Source organism: Brachycentrus maculatus, unplaced genomic scaffold, assembly GCF_059751285.1.
Source record: "Brachycentrus maculatus isolate JH-2025_06_01 unplaced genomic scaffold, ASM5975128v1 h1tg000771l, whole genome shotgun sequence".
NCBI classification, from domain to species: Eukaryota; Metazoa; Arthropoda; class Insecta; order Trichoptera; family Brachycentridae; genus Brachycentrus; species Brachycentrus maculatus.
In genome coordinates this window covers 125,613-143,060 of record NW_028281500.1, presented here as the reverse complement: position 1 = coordinate 143,060, position 17,448 = coordinate 125,613, and the positions used below count along the sequence as shown (strand labels likewise).

Genomic DNA, 17,448 nt, shown 5'->3' with positions numbered 1-17,448 from the left:
TGCATCAAAATGTACCGATATAATACTTAGGTAACTACGTGCATTTAAATAACTAAATAACCATCGCGCCGGTTTCCTACAGGGGTATGCAGAGAGAATAGAACGCCAGCTTATTTTATTTCTTATTTGCAAACATTATTCGCCTCTTCCGGATTCATATATCTCCTGGTCATACATATCCGCCGAGTATTCCTACTCCTGACCTTACCGCTTTTAAGTACTTGGCATACTTGATTGAGTACCTGACTGAGTATTTAAAATACTCGAACATCATATTTTTTACTTTATTATGTTATTTTCTGTTTTTTTTTAAAGTCTAGTATTTGTAGTTTTTATTTGTATTTGTAGTTTATGATAACACTTTAAATCTTATTTTACTTCTTAAACTATCTATTGTATTCTTGCCAGTGCCCTTCACTATGACCTAAATATAATGTATATACACACACAGGCCATCCTTTTGTGAAATCTTTTTTGTATTTATATATTATTTTTTGTACTTGCATTAAATAGTTTTGTAAAATGCAAAAAAATTTAAAATAAATATAAAAAAATACCAAGTTTTCCTCGGGCTTCCTCTCCTCCTATATCCAACTATATTCTCCTCTAAAATTTTATTTACCGTTCTTTCCTCACTCATTCGTTTTGCACTTCCAAACCAGCTCAGTCTTACTTAGCCTTGCATATTTTCCAAATTTCACCATTTGAACTTCAACTTTATATTGTTTATTCCATATTTTTACTTGATAATTCCCTTACAAGAAACAAAAGCTATCACTGCTTAATTTTTTACTATAACCACATTAAATATTTGATTTCCTTTCATTCCTAAATCGTTCGTTGCAAAATCTTTCTTTTATAAGTATCTAATGCTTATTTTTGTTTGAATTGTGCGAGTGTTTTTGCCTAGAATTTTCACTCATGAATTACATGAAATTATAGTAACTTTAAAAATAAAGAGTAAATCCACTCACAAGTAGGCATAGGCTATGAAACTTTTAAAGTTGAAGCCTGAGTAGGGACATGATAAACGGTGTTGCATAAGCCGTAGCTAGATTTCAGAGTCACTTGGACGTTAGGTAATTCAAAAAAAAAATTGTTTGAATTGTATTGTATAATGGTTTTACCATTCAAAACTCTGCCACATTTTTTTAATATTTATATTTAAGGTTTATTAAATCATAAATTAATAAACAACATTTTGAGTGTGTCCAACTACTTGATCAAAAAAGCTTTTTTTCATCTCACCAATAGATGTTTCTAGTGAAGTTCTAGTGATTCAAGAACAATGTTTGAAAATTGGTTCATATATATAGAACTTCAAAGAATTTGAGTAACGTGGTTGTCAATAATGGGTAGAATTGGTGAATGTTACACGTGTGTAAACAGAACTGACGGTCGTCAGCCCCGTAAATGCCCAGACCTCCATATTTTTCCTCATCTTTGATGAGATGTCAAAAAATACTCTTAAATTAATCAATCATATGTATGCCTTTCTTACATTATGGCAAAACTTATTCCTTACCGAAATTCGTAATATAATATACACATTAGTTAATAAACTCGCTTCTCCACCATTTATTAAATAAGCAGTAAATTACAAATTTAACACGTGTTACTTATAAATTAGACATCTATAGAAGTCATTATCGGCTAGTTATTGTCAATGCATGAAAAGGTGATACCTACTGCCTCGACTAAAATAAAAACTAAATTTTTATTAATGTAATACATTACATCCCATAGTTAGTGGTTAGAAGTATAAGATATTAAAGATCTTAATCTATTTATAATGCCAATATCAAATTAAGTACTAACGCGATAAATTGATTTACTAATCTCTGATTAATAACGTTGGCCGGATTCTATTTTAATTTAATATTCATATTGTGAAACTTGTAGCCGGATTACGTACTTAACCAAAAGGTGAAATTAAATGACTGAGACTAACATCTTCTGAATTAATGTTTTATTAATTGCTATCTAGTTTAATATCAAACACGTTTACACAAATTTAAAATACGTAGTCAATAAATTTAGACAAAAAAAATTAAAATACGTAGATACATTGAGTAAAGTGGTATGAAATTATTGCAATAAAATAATTGAAGGCGCAATAGAAAAATAATATTTTTACTAATATGATTGATTTTTTCACTGTAATATTTATTCAATATTACCCTGGACGGTACCTGAAGCGAAGGGCTGGTGACCTTTCCTTCGTGTGTAAACGATCAAGATAACACTGTGTTCATATGAAGCAGTGCCCTATGCTCCATTGGGGTGCGGATAAGGGTTTTATTATTATATTATTATTTACTAACATATACCTGGCGATTATTCCAATATTTGACCTGAACGGTTTTTGAGTAATTAAAATACTTGAACATGCCAATTTTTCCTCGGTTCCCCTCTGGTTCTATTACTAAACAAGGTCACCTCATATTTTTATTTCACTGTTCTTTCTTCACTCATTAGATTCACATGCCCAAACCATCTAAACACATTTTTTTAATCTGATCAATAATCCATATCGCAGCCTTGCATTCCTTCCTTATATCACCATTCGAACACTTATCGTACATAGTTTTGCTGAACATTCGTCTAAGTGAACGCATTTCTACAGTAATTACTTGTAGTGATTAATATTAAATTTCTTAATTCCAAAAAGAGCCTTCAGGCTATTCAAAAAATAAAGAAATATTTTAGGTTTAATACTGACGTTTCTTGGTGGAACTGCATTTTATTTAATAAAATAACAATACTTATATAGTCAAAATTTAAAAGAAAACATATTTTTTTATTCAAGTGGTAAAAAACAAGTATTTTCTTTTAAATTTTATCATGTCTTATCACAAAATGAATGCCGAAACTATAGTTTTCCCAGGTTTTGTCGGTTTTGTCGTTGTCGTCATCCAGACAAAACTCGGTCACTGGTCAAATAAAATATATGTGGTAAAAACTATATATGTAGTTGTTATCTTTATTGAATAATATTTTTATTTTATTTTTCTCAATACTTTATTTATTTATTTAATATCTCAGGAGAAAAGTAGGTACGGCCAGCAGGTAGCAGTCTATCAAGTCACTTGGTTATGCGCAGCGTTTAAGGCTCAAATCTGTTCAACGCTTAACCCCTGGGGCAAGCGGGGACACGCGACACCAAATGTATTCACTCCGCCGATCGTGCCTTCACGACCCTGTACCACTGTCCAGAGAACATCGGTACATCACTTGAAATATCTTCTCTTAAAGGCGAAGCTTTTTTGAAAATATGTGTAAAAATAATTTGGGATACAAATCAGTGAATTCAGAAAACGAGATTTATAAGGTTTTCTTAATCATATTTTTAAATTACTATAAGATATTATGGGGGATTCGCAGAATTTAAATTCAGAATGCGGATGGCCGCGCAAGAGGTCAGTTGTGTTAAAATATTAAATACTTTTGTGTTGAATTTTTATTTTTTTTAAATATATTTTTTTACTAAGCCTTCACAAGTTAACAAATGTATAGATTTTTTAATGTACAAAAAAATAGAATATATTTTATCATTTTTTAACTCCTTAACCTTTCGATAAATCTTTTCTTTTAAAAGCCATATATTTATTTTGAATAAAAACTCATTTTTGCAATACTTAAACAGAAAATTCAACTACGCCAAATGTTACCAGGGCTTAAAGAAAATAAAGTAACGATTTATCATATATGTATAAGTACATATATAAGTATAGAGTTCCAAAAAATTAAAAAAAACCTCATCTGCAGTTTTTAATATTGACAAAATATAAACCAATAAAAATTTCAGAAGCGTGGTTGTAAATGATGGGTAGAACTTTGAATGTTACACGTGTATAAAGTGGTCACTAAATCAGCCTATGACAGGTTATAAGCCTTGTATATACCAAAACATTTATATTTTTATTCATCTATGTTAAAACGTTAAAAATGTGTTTTAAATCTTCAATACTTATTGGAAAGGAACTTAAAAAAATGGATAGTGGGGTTTTAAAAACGGTCATCTCAAATTCAATGTTCTCTATCTCTCGTGTTGGAGAGGATTGACTTCACTACACATCGACCCTAAGACCCCAGAGTCCGAGGTAGTCACAGCTACCGAGTCTTGTTGCAATGAATATCAAGTATGTTTGGTGCTTATTTCATTTCATTATTATTGTAGGTGCAGATAAATCACGAGTATTAATGCACTTTGTAATGTGTAGAAACTTATAATCATACGATGGGCATGGAAGAATGTGGACCTCCATTAATATCTATGAATGTTGTTGTTTATTCCCTATGCTGCTGCAAAATACTTCTATTCTGTATAGAACCTTATCTTATAATATTTATAAAGAACTATTTTCATGAAAAAAAATCTGAAGGGCGTTTGCATAGTCATGAATTATGATATGATATGAATACATTCTTCAATCTCTTATCTTACCCCAATGGCGCATAACGCACTGCATCACTGGCACCAGTCCAGAATAATATTGAGCAGTGTGAAAAAATGACTTATATTTATTTGACTACCTGCCTGGGAATCGAATCCGGGACCTCTAGAATGGTAGCCGAGCGTGCTGACCATTACATCCGCGAACGAACATTTGCAAGATAATGCTTCTTTGATAGTTTTAAAAAGTGTAAATGAATAGCTTTTAAGTGATTTTTAATGAAAACAGTTCCTTTATATATTTGCCGTGATATAGATAATAGTTTTGGAAAAGGAAGATTAAAAATAATCAACGTAAATATTAATAAATATTTGTGTATGTTTTATAATATAATTACAGCATTTACAGCATTTAGAGCGTTCACAAATCTAGATTATCTCTAATTATAGGAGTATTTTTCATATAATTTTTGGACATCTCATCAAAGATGAAGAAGAACATGGAAGTCTGGGCATTTACGGAGCTGACAACCGTCATAGGCTTGTTTAAGTGATCACTTTACACACGTGTAACATTCACCAATTCTACCCATTATTAAATGCCCAGACTTCATATTTTTCTTCATCTTTGATGAGATGTCAAAAAATAATATTATAAAAATTATAACAGTATGAACGTAAATATTAATACATATTTTTGTATGTTTTATAATAAAAATTACAGCATCATTAATTGGAGAACATAATGTTTCATATTTAATAAAAAATACACGGTCAGGGTTGTGTAGTAATATTTTATGACGAACTAAAAAAACCAACAACGTATAAAACAAATATGAATAGAAGGTGAACGCCTTCCTCCTACATACCAAATAATTTTTAAATATTATAATATTTCAGCCTACATTGCCATAGACAATAAGTATTAGTCACATATTCGTAATATAAATTTACATTTCATTGTAATTGAGGTCGAAATTCAATGTCAATACACTGTTCCGAGTAATTTCTCCAATTAGGTATTTCCCTTAATTTCTGGCGTCTACAATAATTGAATTACCTGCGTATGATTAGCAGTAAATTAGATTTCTCCCAATTATTCCTTAAATATATTGTTCAAACTGTCTATAACTAATCGATAATAATTTTTCAAAGTTCGCATATATGATATTTGGATTGTCAGTGGTTAAAAGCTTTTAAGTGTTAATTCACTGCAAAATCGGGATACAATTTTATCCATTTTTCAAAATTCTTGCTTCTAGTCTAACAGTAAGCCTAAACCTTCTGTATTTGATCTGAAAATGTATCGGAAGCCCTTAAATATCTATAATTAATACAGGAAATATAAATAACATGATCCAAACAATGCAGATATCCTCGATAATAGCTTAAATATAAAATAATTATGATTCGGTACAAATATAATTGATACTTTGCAATGAAGTCATTTAAACTTTCAACTTATAGTTCTGGTATTTACATAACTCAGATATTATTTTTGCTTGATTAGTGGAAAATCTTTTTTTTTATTTCCTATAATTTTTTATAACTATACAAATATAACTGAATACCTCGCTTTTTCAAAAAAACCCTACATAATCAAATAACAAAAAAATATTATAATATTTGCAACAGAAATGTACGTATAATATGATAAAATAATAAAATATTTAAACTTAAAATCAGTAGATTGATTTTTTAATTGTGTATATATATATATATATATATATATATATATATATATATATATATATATATATATATATATATATATATATATATATATATATATATATATATATATATATATATATATATATATATATATATTTATATATATATATATTTATATATATATATATATATATATATATATATATATATATATATATATATATATATATATATATATATATATATATATATATATATATATATATATATATATATATATATATAAAATGTGAAAATACAGTTTTATAATTTCATCTGCTGATAAAAACATAGGTGGTTCTCGAAACTAGTCGAGTTTATTAATATACTCAAAAATTAAATCATGTAAAAGCATTTTATTATTTGACCTTTAACTCAAACAACTAATGAAAAGATTGTTCATATAACGCAACAATATTTGCCGTTTTTTTTAAAAGCAGTAAGTACCTACGTAGGTCCTAAAAAGTAAGTATACAATAAGACGCATGCCTTATCGCTTTGATCCTTTTTCCCGTTAAAGATTTCTAGGTACATCATTAAATGTCCTATTTTTGTTACATTTTTCTATTTGCAGGATATTTCGTTTCATAGTTATAATAATAATAATTTGGCACAGTTATTTGCTTTGCGTAATGGTTAAATAACGGTCGCATTTATTGCACAAGGGCGGCATTTTCAAACGGTACTTTCATGGATACTGTAATCCTAATTGTACCGTAAAACAACCCCTAAAATGCAACTTTATTGTTGCAAATAACTTCTGATGTTCTTACGATAGGTCAGTTTTTTTTACTACGCGGCAGGTTTTTAAAATGAAGTTAAACAATTGACACGACGATGAAGAACCCAACAAATATTTTACTTTGTAAATAACACTATTTCTTAATATCTTTTTTGACATTTCGATGCATTCCGCATCATTTAAAACACCGAAAGACATAACGCAATAGTGTTATGACTTAAAGAAAAAGTGTTATTTACCAAAAAAAATTAAATTAAATACAGATATTACCACAAAGTATTGCCTGCCAAATCAATAACTGAAAGAAATAAAAATTATGTACTGTAATGAGGCAAAGTGTATTTTTTGTGCTTTGCTTGCACCATATTTAACATCAGGTGATATATATGATAGAGTCGGTGTTTTATATTATTGAAAAAAATATATTACAATTAAATAAAGAGTATATCAAAAATGAACTTACTACTTCACCTTAGTCAGAGGTTGATTCTTGTGTTTTTTTTATATAAAACACTGAAAAAAACTTGTATTTTTTTTTAAAGATATTCAAAATAGTTATATTAATTATATCATTAGTAAAATTTTATATTTGTACATATTAGCGAAGTATCAAGCTCTAAATCATTAATTAGAGAATAAATGAAAAACATAAATATAATCCGATTTATAAAAATATTATCGTGTAAGATAAACACAAACAAAATTATTTTTTTACGGGTAAAATTGGAAGAGGTTTGTTAAAATTTTGTCATTAAGATTTTAATGATTTTAAATATTTGCTCAATATAAATAACGAGGCTTTTATTTTAAAAAATATGGATATTTGTATTTATGTTTTAAAGCTATTGCATTAACTTCAATAGAAAAACCGGATTTTATTGGTAGATATAACATTCCTGCAATTCTAGGATAGGTACCGTTAGAATCTTTGAAGTTTGCATTATTCCCGAGCCATGCTTTCAACATCTGCAAAGTTCCCTTCATATTTGTGTTAAAATACCTAATACACATGTTCGTACTTGATAAAAACTTATGTTATTCGACGGAACTAATGAAATATTAATTTTTTTGCTTTCAAGAAACGCAAATAAGAAGCTTTACCTATTAGTATTTTTTTGAAAACGACGTAGGTACTCAAAAGAATTTTAATGGAATTCAATTAATAGATTTCACAATCTTGTAGACGTAATAAAAATATTAATTTTAGCAGTCCTTTTCTTCTTTAAAAAATTATTATATCTTCATTACGCAATCGTCAAGAATCCTGATATCTGATATGGGATTAAAATATTTGAAACTCCGTTGTTTCGACATTATAATTAGTAATGTTTTAAAATAGATATGAAGAACATAATATGTATATAAAGGTCCATATTATCCTTTATTTTATTTAAATTAATATTATGTAGCTACCTACCAGTCCTTTTTTAAGTGTACATATGCCAGAAATGCGACTTTTAAATAATTAGTATTACTATCACAAGAACATTAATAATGAACAAGGTCCTTTCTCAATCATTTTCCACGACCTACCTTCTTCAACTTACAGGTAGATTACAAAACACATTAATAAATCAATTCAAAGTTGACAAATTTTAAAGTCAGGTGTTCAATGTATGGTTTTCACAAAAATTTATGTCCTCGTGTATTTGATCTCGGTTATAAATCTAAAATTTCTACATTCTCAACGAAACACAATGATTAAATTATTCAAGATTGGCCATTCCGCACATCGCGGGCCTTACGAATCGTTTCCTCATGTACCGAAGCCACCTGCTTTTAGCCGGAAAATATATAAAGCGAACAATATTTAAATTAGACGTTCCATTAGTAATAAAACACTAATAAATGGGCAAAAAAATGTCTGACTCCGAGCTAAGCGCGCGCATCCCAAATATTGCGGAAAACATCGATATTTCAAATCAATCAGCGCAAACCGGTCGCACGTGCTTACCGCATAACCGTGCATAGAAGAGAGACGGAGCATCGACTCTTTACTCCGTACGGTATGTGATTTACCGATCATTGTTACCTGGATGATTAGAACGAGAGAGGTGTATAATGAAATGGAATTGTCGTCGATGACAGAGCGAGATAGACTCGTGTAGGCTGTGCTAGTGGCTCCGCCTCCTAAGGTTTCGGTAATGCCCGAGCTGGTAAAAAGATATCGTATAAAGCAGTGAGACACTTAGAATGAATGGTTTAATATTCCGGTGCCATGGGTTTAGAATCATACAAATGCTTTGATCCTTTTTATTTAAGGATAGATTTTGCTTGAATTGTTTTGTCGTTAATTGCGTTTGGCGTTCCTTCCATAAGGCACAGTGTCAAGTGCCACCTCCGAAGTTCGCGCTAGACATAGTCGCCCCATTCTGGTCTGGGCCATATGACTAGGAGCATCGGACTGTTAGCGGTGCTGTGAGGCTTCGCGGGTAGTTCAGAGGTCACCCGTCGCGGCGGCTGAAACCGGCGCTGAAAACTGAATCTCGATTTGTTTATAAGATATCCGTTATCTTTGCCTGAATTACAACGTCATAACTGGCTCTCGATTAATGTAGTGTTAATATATGCTTATATTTTGAAAACATCAGAATTTAATTTTTTGTGCTATTTATCAGAAAATACATTTTGGAAACAGTGGAGTGCTACACAATTTAATACTATAAGAACAAAATTAAATAGTGAATTTGATAATATTTTTTAATAAAAAAAGTGATTTTTAATTCTTATAATACTTTATCTGAAAATAATCAATTTATCGCGAACGATTTTTGTTAATGAAAAGTGAACATTGGCTGTCGTAAATAACAACTTGAGTGAATTTTTGTGATTGAATTTTTATTATACATTATTTTCGAAATTTGTGTTATTAGTCAAACACTTGTGGATTAACATAAGTTATAAAATTTCATAGATTCTGTGGACATGTCAAGTGAAGTAACTCTCGAGAAAGTGTTACGCGGGAAAATTAATCTTCACTAACAGAGATATCAACGCACAGCAAAGGTCAGAACTTTTTTCTAATACATATAATAATAATAATAATAATAATAAAATTGGATAACTTATATAGCGCCATTTTCGTAAAAAAATACCTCAAGGGCGCTTCACGGTGAATGAATTGGGGAAAATATTATGGTGGAAATGATTTAGCAAACAAATGTGTTTTTAGTCTTTTTCTAAAGATCATCTCACTCTCACTATTTCTAACCATTGGTGGAAGAGCATTCCACGCCGTCGGTCCTGCAACAGCAAAGGCACGCTCGCCAAATTTAGTGCGTTGGTTGCGAGCTGGTAAGATAACTTTGCCCATTGCAGATGTTGTAGCCGATCGAAGCGTGAGACGTCTATCAACCAATTCATCTGGAATACACAGCTCCTTAAGATACTCTGGAGCCATATTGTGTATTGATTTATACATGAGTAGGCAGAGTTTATACTCAACCCTTTCGGGAAAGCGTAACCAGTGGAGTTTGTGAAGTAGTGGGTATATGTATTTAGGTATAAGTGTAAAATATCTAATCGTAAATAACTGTTAAATATTTTAAGGGATTCATTTATATTACTAATTATTTCCTTAGAAAGTAACGGAAAAATGATCTAAATACGTAAAATTTTTAGATAATTATTATTATTATAAATCATAACAGCAACAAACAATTTATTATCTTAAGGTAGTTATTATACATTTTCTGCATTTTAGGTTTTTGCAAATTAAGTATATATTTACGTATAAATATTCAAAACCATAAAACAGAAATTATAAGGGCTAATAAATCAGACCATAATTTTAACTATACTGCGAAACCTTTTTGGTTGCTATTCACAGAAAACGTTAATTTAATTAATTTAAAGGAAATTGTAAGAGACTCAATTATTTATTTTTATTAGAAATATGTATTATGAATACATGACAACTTTGGTTGAGAAGAAAAAAAATATTTGTTTAGTTATAAATGTCAATCAGTTATATAAGTTGATTTAAAATTAGACTTACTACCTAAAAATCCGTTACATTTATCAAGGCGAAGTAATTAAAATTAATTCATTATTTAACGCTGTGAATTTATAAAATGACCGTTGAATTAAAAATTTGTACGTGACGAAAAAAGCATTTATTTACCAAACAAAGTTACGATAATACCCTAAAAAAGTACTAGTCTCATGATATAAAAATCACATTCATATATGAAATACAGCCATCCTAATGTAGTTTAAAAATCATGTCGGGTAAACAATTTTTGTAGTTGTGTAGTTTTTTAAATTGTCTAAATGTGAGTCAAATTGACTACACTATTCTTAGATAAGTATAAAACTCGACAAATTTAATGTAATTATTTATTATTTATTATATCAGACACTGGATTATTTACCCACGGATAAAATGTCAATATTATAGTGAAATCTCATCCGTATTATATTGACATCTCATCCTTAGGGTGAATACTACACAGTCTGATATATAAAATATTTTTAATTACCAACTGGTCGGAATAATTATTAATTATTTTTTTTCCAGTAGAAAATGCATTAAAAACGATTACATTGGTATATTTTTAAAAACGAAAAAACAGAGCATTAAAATTCATTGTCAATCACAGAGTACATACAGCTTTCTTCTAGGAATTATTTCAAATTTATGAATGGACGCTTTTAAGGGTCAGATAGTAAGATAGTAATTTTTAATTCAAATTTGGTGTTTGGCTACCCTTTCATTCATGTCTCAGTCACTACGGTAAGTGACGGCCCTACGGTTAATAGCGATTACCTCGGGTTAAACGAGAAGTCAACAAAAAAGATTTACCGGTTAAGTGCCGACAGGCATTACCTCAAGGCGATAAACCCAAACCGCTTACCTTTTTCATTATTCGGGGTGCGAAGCCGTTATTAATGAATGTTATCATTTTTAATCCGCTTTCAAATGGAAAAAAAACTTACCTGTATGGATTACAAAGGATAGCTGTAAATTGAAACTATTTAAAAATGAAAAATTCGTCCCTCAGTATGTAAATTAAGAAAATTACGCGAGGATACAAAATAAAGTACCCTTACAAATGCTGTTTTCTCATTACTATCTATACTACTTACTATCTCTTCATTTAATTTTATCTTCTGAGTCCTAAAATATATTATGACACGTATTACCAAACACCGTAGAATCTATACCTACATATTTAAACAAAAATATTTTTTTTCATATACATACCAGTGATAATTTCTTCATATTATAGAATAAAATAACAACTACGTAACTTTTTCCACATAAATTTTATTTGACCAGCAACCGGGCTTCAGACCAATCTGACGATGTCGGTTACAACGAAACCCGGGTGCTGGCCAAATAAAATTCATGTGGAAGAAGTTACATAGTTGTTATTTTATTATCTTAAATGCAGTTCCATCAAGAAATGTTAGAACAAAACTTAAATTCTTCATACAAATCCAATACATACTGTTAACACTTATACCTATTAAAGTACTTTTTTTTATTCAACGGTTCTATTTTTTTCTACCAAATTTCATATTAGCTTACTTGCCTTTATATGGCTCTATGGTTAGATAGTTAGTTTATAAAATTTATTTTATAACAAAATTATTATATTGTATTTTACTATTTATTTAATTCTCTTACATTTACAATACAAAAATATAGAAACAACCATTTAAGACAGAATTCCGAAATTATTATTTCATTTAAAATCTAAGTTGTGTTTGGACGATGGACAAAAATTTGATATTTTTACCCTCTGTTTATTTATTTTGTCAAATTGTATATTCATTTTAAAAACAATAAGCCTCAATATTTATTAGGATTTTTTTTCAATATCTAGTATGCATTTTTTATCAATGCCTGTTACGGTCAATTTTTTTATTTTATTTCTAATCCTTATCCTTACCCAATGGTGCTGAAGACACTACATTCGAGTGTTCTTGATTTTTAATTTAAGTTTTACCTAGTTAATTAATTAAACCACTTTTTCTTAAAATATATTGTGACGTGTGTTTTGATGAATTCCGCATCATTTTCAAACACCGTATTTGATATTATTTATTGATTCGGCATTAATTTTGCAGAATGACATGATTATTTGATTAAAATTAAACACTTGAATATTCCACTTTTATGAGTTTTATTTATATATATACGACTAGTTTCGATAGCGACACATGTTTTCATCTTCTAATTTGTACCAGAAGATAAAAACATATGTCGTTTTCGAAACTAGTCGTTTATATAATTAAAACTCAATAAAGTGGTATATTCAAGACTTTAATTTTAATAAAATAACCGTATTTGATAGTTGAATATATGAAACACATATATTCAACATGTGATAAGTACTGCTAAAATAGTAGATTTCAATTAATATATCGATTGAATCGTGAAATTAAAGGAAACATAAAGTTATTAAAATAGTTTTAATGCTAAGAGCTTTTACTGCACACGATCTTAATTTTACTTTTAAAATGTGTATGCAAATCGCCTTTCGATATGCATATCTCCGGCATAATATAAGACTTCTCGCCAGGCGTTCAACATCACATTACCTCCAATTAGTTTCAAATTAGACTACGAACACGCCTCGCTGGAAGAACACACTGATATCAACTCGTGAAATGAAGCAACACCTTTGTTTATGCTGTGTTGGGCTGAATTCTCTCTTTTGCGTGCTGAGAAATAATATTATTGAGGAGCTTCGTATTCCTAAATCGACTAACGATGCATAGTTTATTGGGTGGCTGTGATTAATTCGTATTTAAATACAAATCAATGACTACTAAATTATATTCTAATAGGATGGCATACAACAATTTCACTGTGTTTAAAGCATTCATCATCGTTTTGAATGTGATTGTATCGTTAATTTCATATTAATTACTGTATAACCATAGTATTATATCCACATCTAGATATCGTCGTTGGTTTCGCAACATATCCATACTTTCCATATCAAAAAAATTATATGAAATATTTAATAATTTTATCCATAATTTTGTTTTAATTAACTCAATGTACCAAATATTAATTAATAAAAATGAAAAATGAAAAAAAAAGCTTTTATCAGTTTCACAAAGTTAAGACGTGAATTCAAATTAATATTGTATGTGAGACATTATGAAAAAGCGGGTATGGTTATGTTTGTAGATACCTACCGAATTTACTTTCATAACTTTGTGATACATACTTATAAAGTATAGAGAATTTATAATAAATAAAATTTGTTTTAAAAGATAATGGAGATTATTTGAATACAAATAATATTAAATACTGATACTCTTTACTGCGTTTTGATTATAATGAGGGTTTTGAAAGTAAACAGTTGGTCATTTGACCGATACTATGTATATGATATATTTATTTTTATAAAACAACTTAATGCGGCCCATTACGTTAAAATAATTTTTTAAATTTAAACTGGAATCAATACGGTATTATTATGTGTACTTTATTATTGTAAATTGTTTTGTATACTATTGTTGAAATCGGTATTGTAACATGTTTCTATTGTACATGATTTCATTAAATAATTATAATATAATAATCAGTAAATCATGTTTAGCTCATTTTAGGGCACCGTAAAATAATTCGTGACTCAAAATAAGCTAAAGAGGATTAAAAAACATTGCTCCAATGTTATGGATAAATACCAACTGATACATAGTACAATTGAAATATTAATGGTGGAATATACCGGGAAAAGTTTTAACATAATTAAAATCAAGCGAAAAGCAACAAAATATTCCCATTCCGTTCGTAAATATAACTTGTTATCACACAGTATTACTGTGTTTATGTAGAGTACACACTATACAATTTTATAGTAAAACCATAATACTCATAAAAGGCATTATATCTTTAGTATTATAAGGCGTGATGATGGTGTCACAAACCCCATGGGAAGAACGAGCACCTATCATTCCACCCACACCGGCGAACTGTACTCGTATTTGGCGTGGGTTTAGCTCTTGACCGTGCATTTATGCATTAAACTCAACGTAAGGTGATTCCTAACGATGAGTACCTACCCACAATTTGAGTGCACTTTGTATGTATATAAGTAACTTGATGCAGCGTGATGCACGTTAATTATGGGGTAGGAATCGGATAGATCTATTTCAGATACCACAATAATCAAACACCTACCAAATTTTGTATGAATTTTATTTAACTCCGTCAATTTACAAATATTGGAATAAACACTTAAATAAGTAAATTAATTAAAAATGTTATTTTGTAGTTATTTGATCATAAATATCACCGAGTTAAATTTTATAAATAACAAATATTATGAAATCTTTAAAACTTCTCACTACATTCTGCGTTATATTTCTTCCTTAAATACAGGTCATTAATTTATTAGAATATTCTTTCTGTAATTTCTCGATATTATATGCAGTTCTTATCAAGTTAAAATCCTTTTTGAAAAAATCGCGCTAGTCTGCTTTTCAGAGGTTCAAAAATATAAATTCAAAGCAGTAAGCCTATTAATGTACATATCTTGTAGGAACATATAGTATAAAAAGTAGTTATAAGTATAAAAATATGAATTTATCTTTAATAAATAATGTAAAAGGAATGGGACATTAAAGGATTAGCAATGCTTGAAAGCATTAGCTTAATAAATTAGCGCATTTGGCTGTCGTTCTAGAAATCCGAGTTCTATTTCTTTAGGGGTTACATTAGACTGTACCAGTGCAAGACTGACTTTGATATCATGTGATTAACAATCTAAAAAACACTACGTGGCTGAGACACGGTCTTCTTTATTTTACTTCTTCAAATATAGTACCTACTATATAAAATATAGAGATTAAAAAAAGTAATTATACTCGTATGATATAATGATTAAAGAAAACACTTCGTTTTTTACCACTTGAGTTTTATTATAGACTGCATGTTTCAGAAGTTAAACTTCCATCATTCAGGTCTGTATAATAACTAAAATATAAAATATAAAATTGTTCTATAAATAAGGAGAGGGGAAAGTAAGGGGAAGGGGTTAGTCAAGGGACGATGTTTGAAAACAAAGGAAAAATGGAAAGCAATGGTGAAGAATTTTGAAACAATTTTTTATTTAATAAATTATTTTTAGAATTCAGGTTTTTTTAGATTTCTAAATTTTCAAGATAATTCATAATTTGGCCTTTATATGGAACAAGGTGTAATAATTTTAAAACGAAGTGTTTTCTTTAATCATTGTAACATGTCTTACCACAAAGTTAATGCCAAAACAATAAATAAAATACTTGTATGATATTGTTGAATTACATTTTATAATTATTTTTAAAACATTGGATATGCTACACAAGAGATTTTCATAGCATAAAATAATTAATCAATTAACTTAATTAACAATATAAACTCATTGGACTTAAAACGAACATAAATTGTTTTCGCTGACAAGTCAAAATGTTATATCATATAGTGTTTGAGGCGAAACAATAACCATTGTAATCGTTAACCATTATTGTAACTTATTTAGTTAAGGTTATGCATTTTTAATTGATAACTAAAAAAACAATAAGTCCAATTCACTAGCGTGGGACAGAAATGAATTATTTTCCCAAGGTATAACTACTGAAATACGACATCATATATTATCAACAACGTTCAGAGGACAACGCTTAAAATTATGCCCTTTCACACTGTTGACACACATTATGTATATTGTGGGTACCTAACATACCTGTATAAACACGTATGCATCATGGCTATTTTTCAAAAAATGTAATGTACCAAGAAATAAAACTATACATTTTCCAATCAGTTTGTCATCAAATAATAGTCTAACTTGAAACTGATTTTTTTTGCTGAATGAATTTGTATAAAAGAGATATATTGTTGTGCTATGCATATATAATAATAGTAAAAAAAATATATTCACATATATTGTGAATAAATGTCTGTTAAAATGTCAATCAAGCAACATAGAAATCTCCGGTTCAATCAAGAGTAGAGATTGATAAAAAAACACAGAAGTAGTGTATTGAATTCAGGCACGTAAATACAATATAAACTCAATTTCTGGTTTTCCCAAGAGCGCTTTCAGATATCTAAGTGTTTTTTAAATATTTGACATCGCTATGATTCGGTGGCATTTCTTCAACGAATATAGATTTAATGACTTCTGAAAAGACGTGTGCGTCAAAATAACACGCTGTAAAAAATGTTGATACCGACTGCCGACTGCCCACTTGACAACATTCGGACGGTCAAAAAACGCTTGACCAACTTCTGCTGGAGCATTTTAAAATTTGTTTCGTTCCTTGTAAGAATCAATCAAGTCTAAGTGGATTTAAAAATGGTTTATGAAAAAAATCTAATATACTTTAATTTAATAGTTCAGATATCGCTCACTTCTTTCAACAACGTCATATATAAAAAAAAGATTTTTCAGGAGATCGTTTTTAATGTTTAAAGATAAAATAAATGTTTTAAAAATAAATATCATACCATTTATTGAATTTTTTACTGTGCAACAGATCTTTTTAGGTAAAACCTGAATGTTTTTCTCCATTTTAAAAATATTTAGGATATTAAAAAAAATAATTAACTGTATGGATAAGTTTTAGAATTAACATGATGATTTAAATA

General features: G+C 28.9%; 1 protein-coding gene across 1 annotated transcript in view; it reads left to right on the top strand.

Moving 5' to 3' along the window:
- The first annotated feature begins 9,220 nt into the window (after nucleotides 1–9,220).
- LOC148300250 (uncharacterized) overlaps nucleotides 9,221–17,448 on the top strand; it is an 87,747-nt gene continuing 79,519 nt past the window's right edge. The window contains exon 1 of the mRNA XM_088275052.1: nucleotides 9,221–9,857. The gene's annotated coding sequence lies outside the window, so the exon portion shown is untranslated. The remainder of the gene's footprint in view (nucleotides 9,858–17,448) is intronic.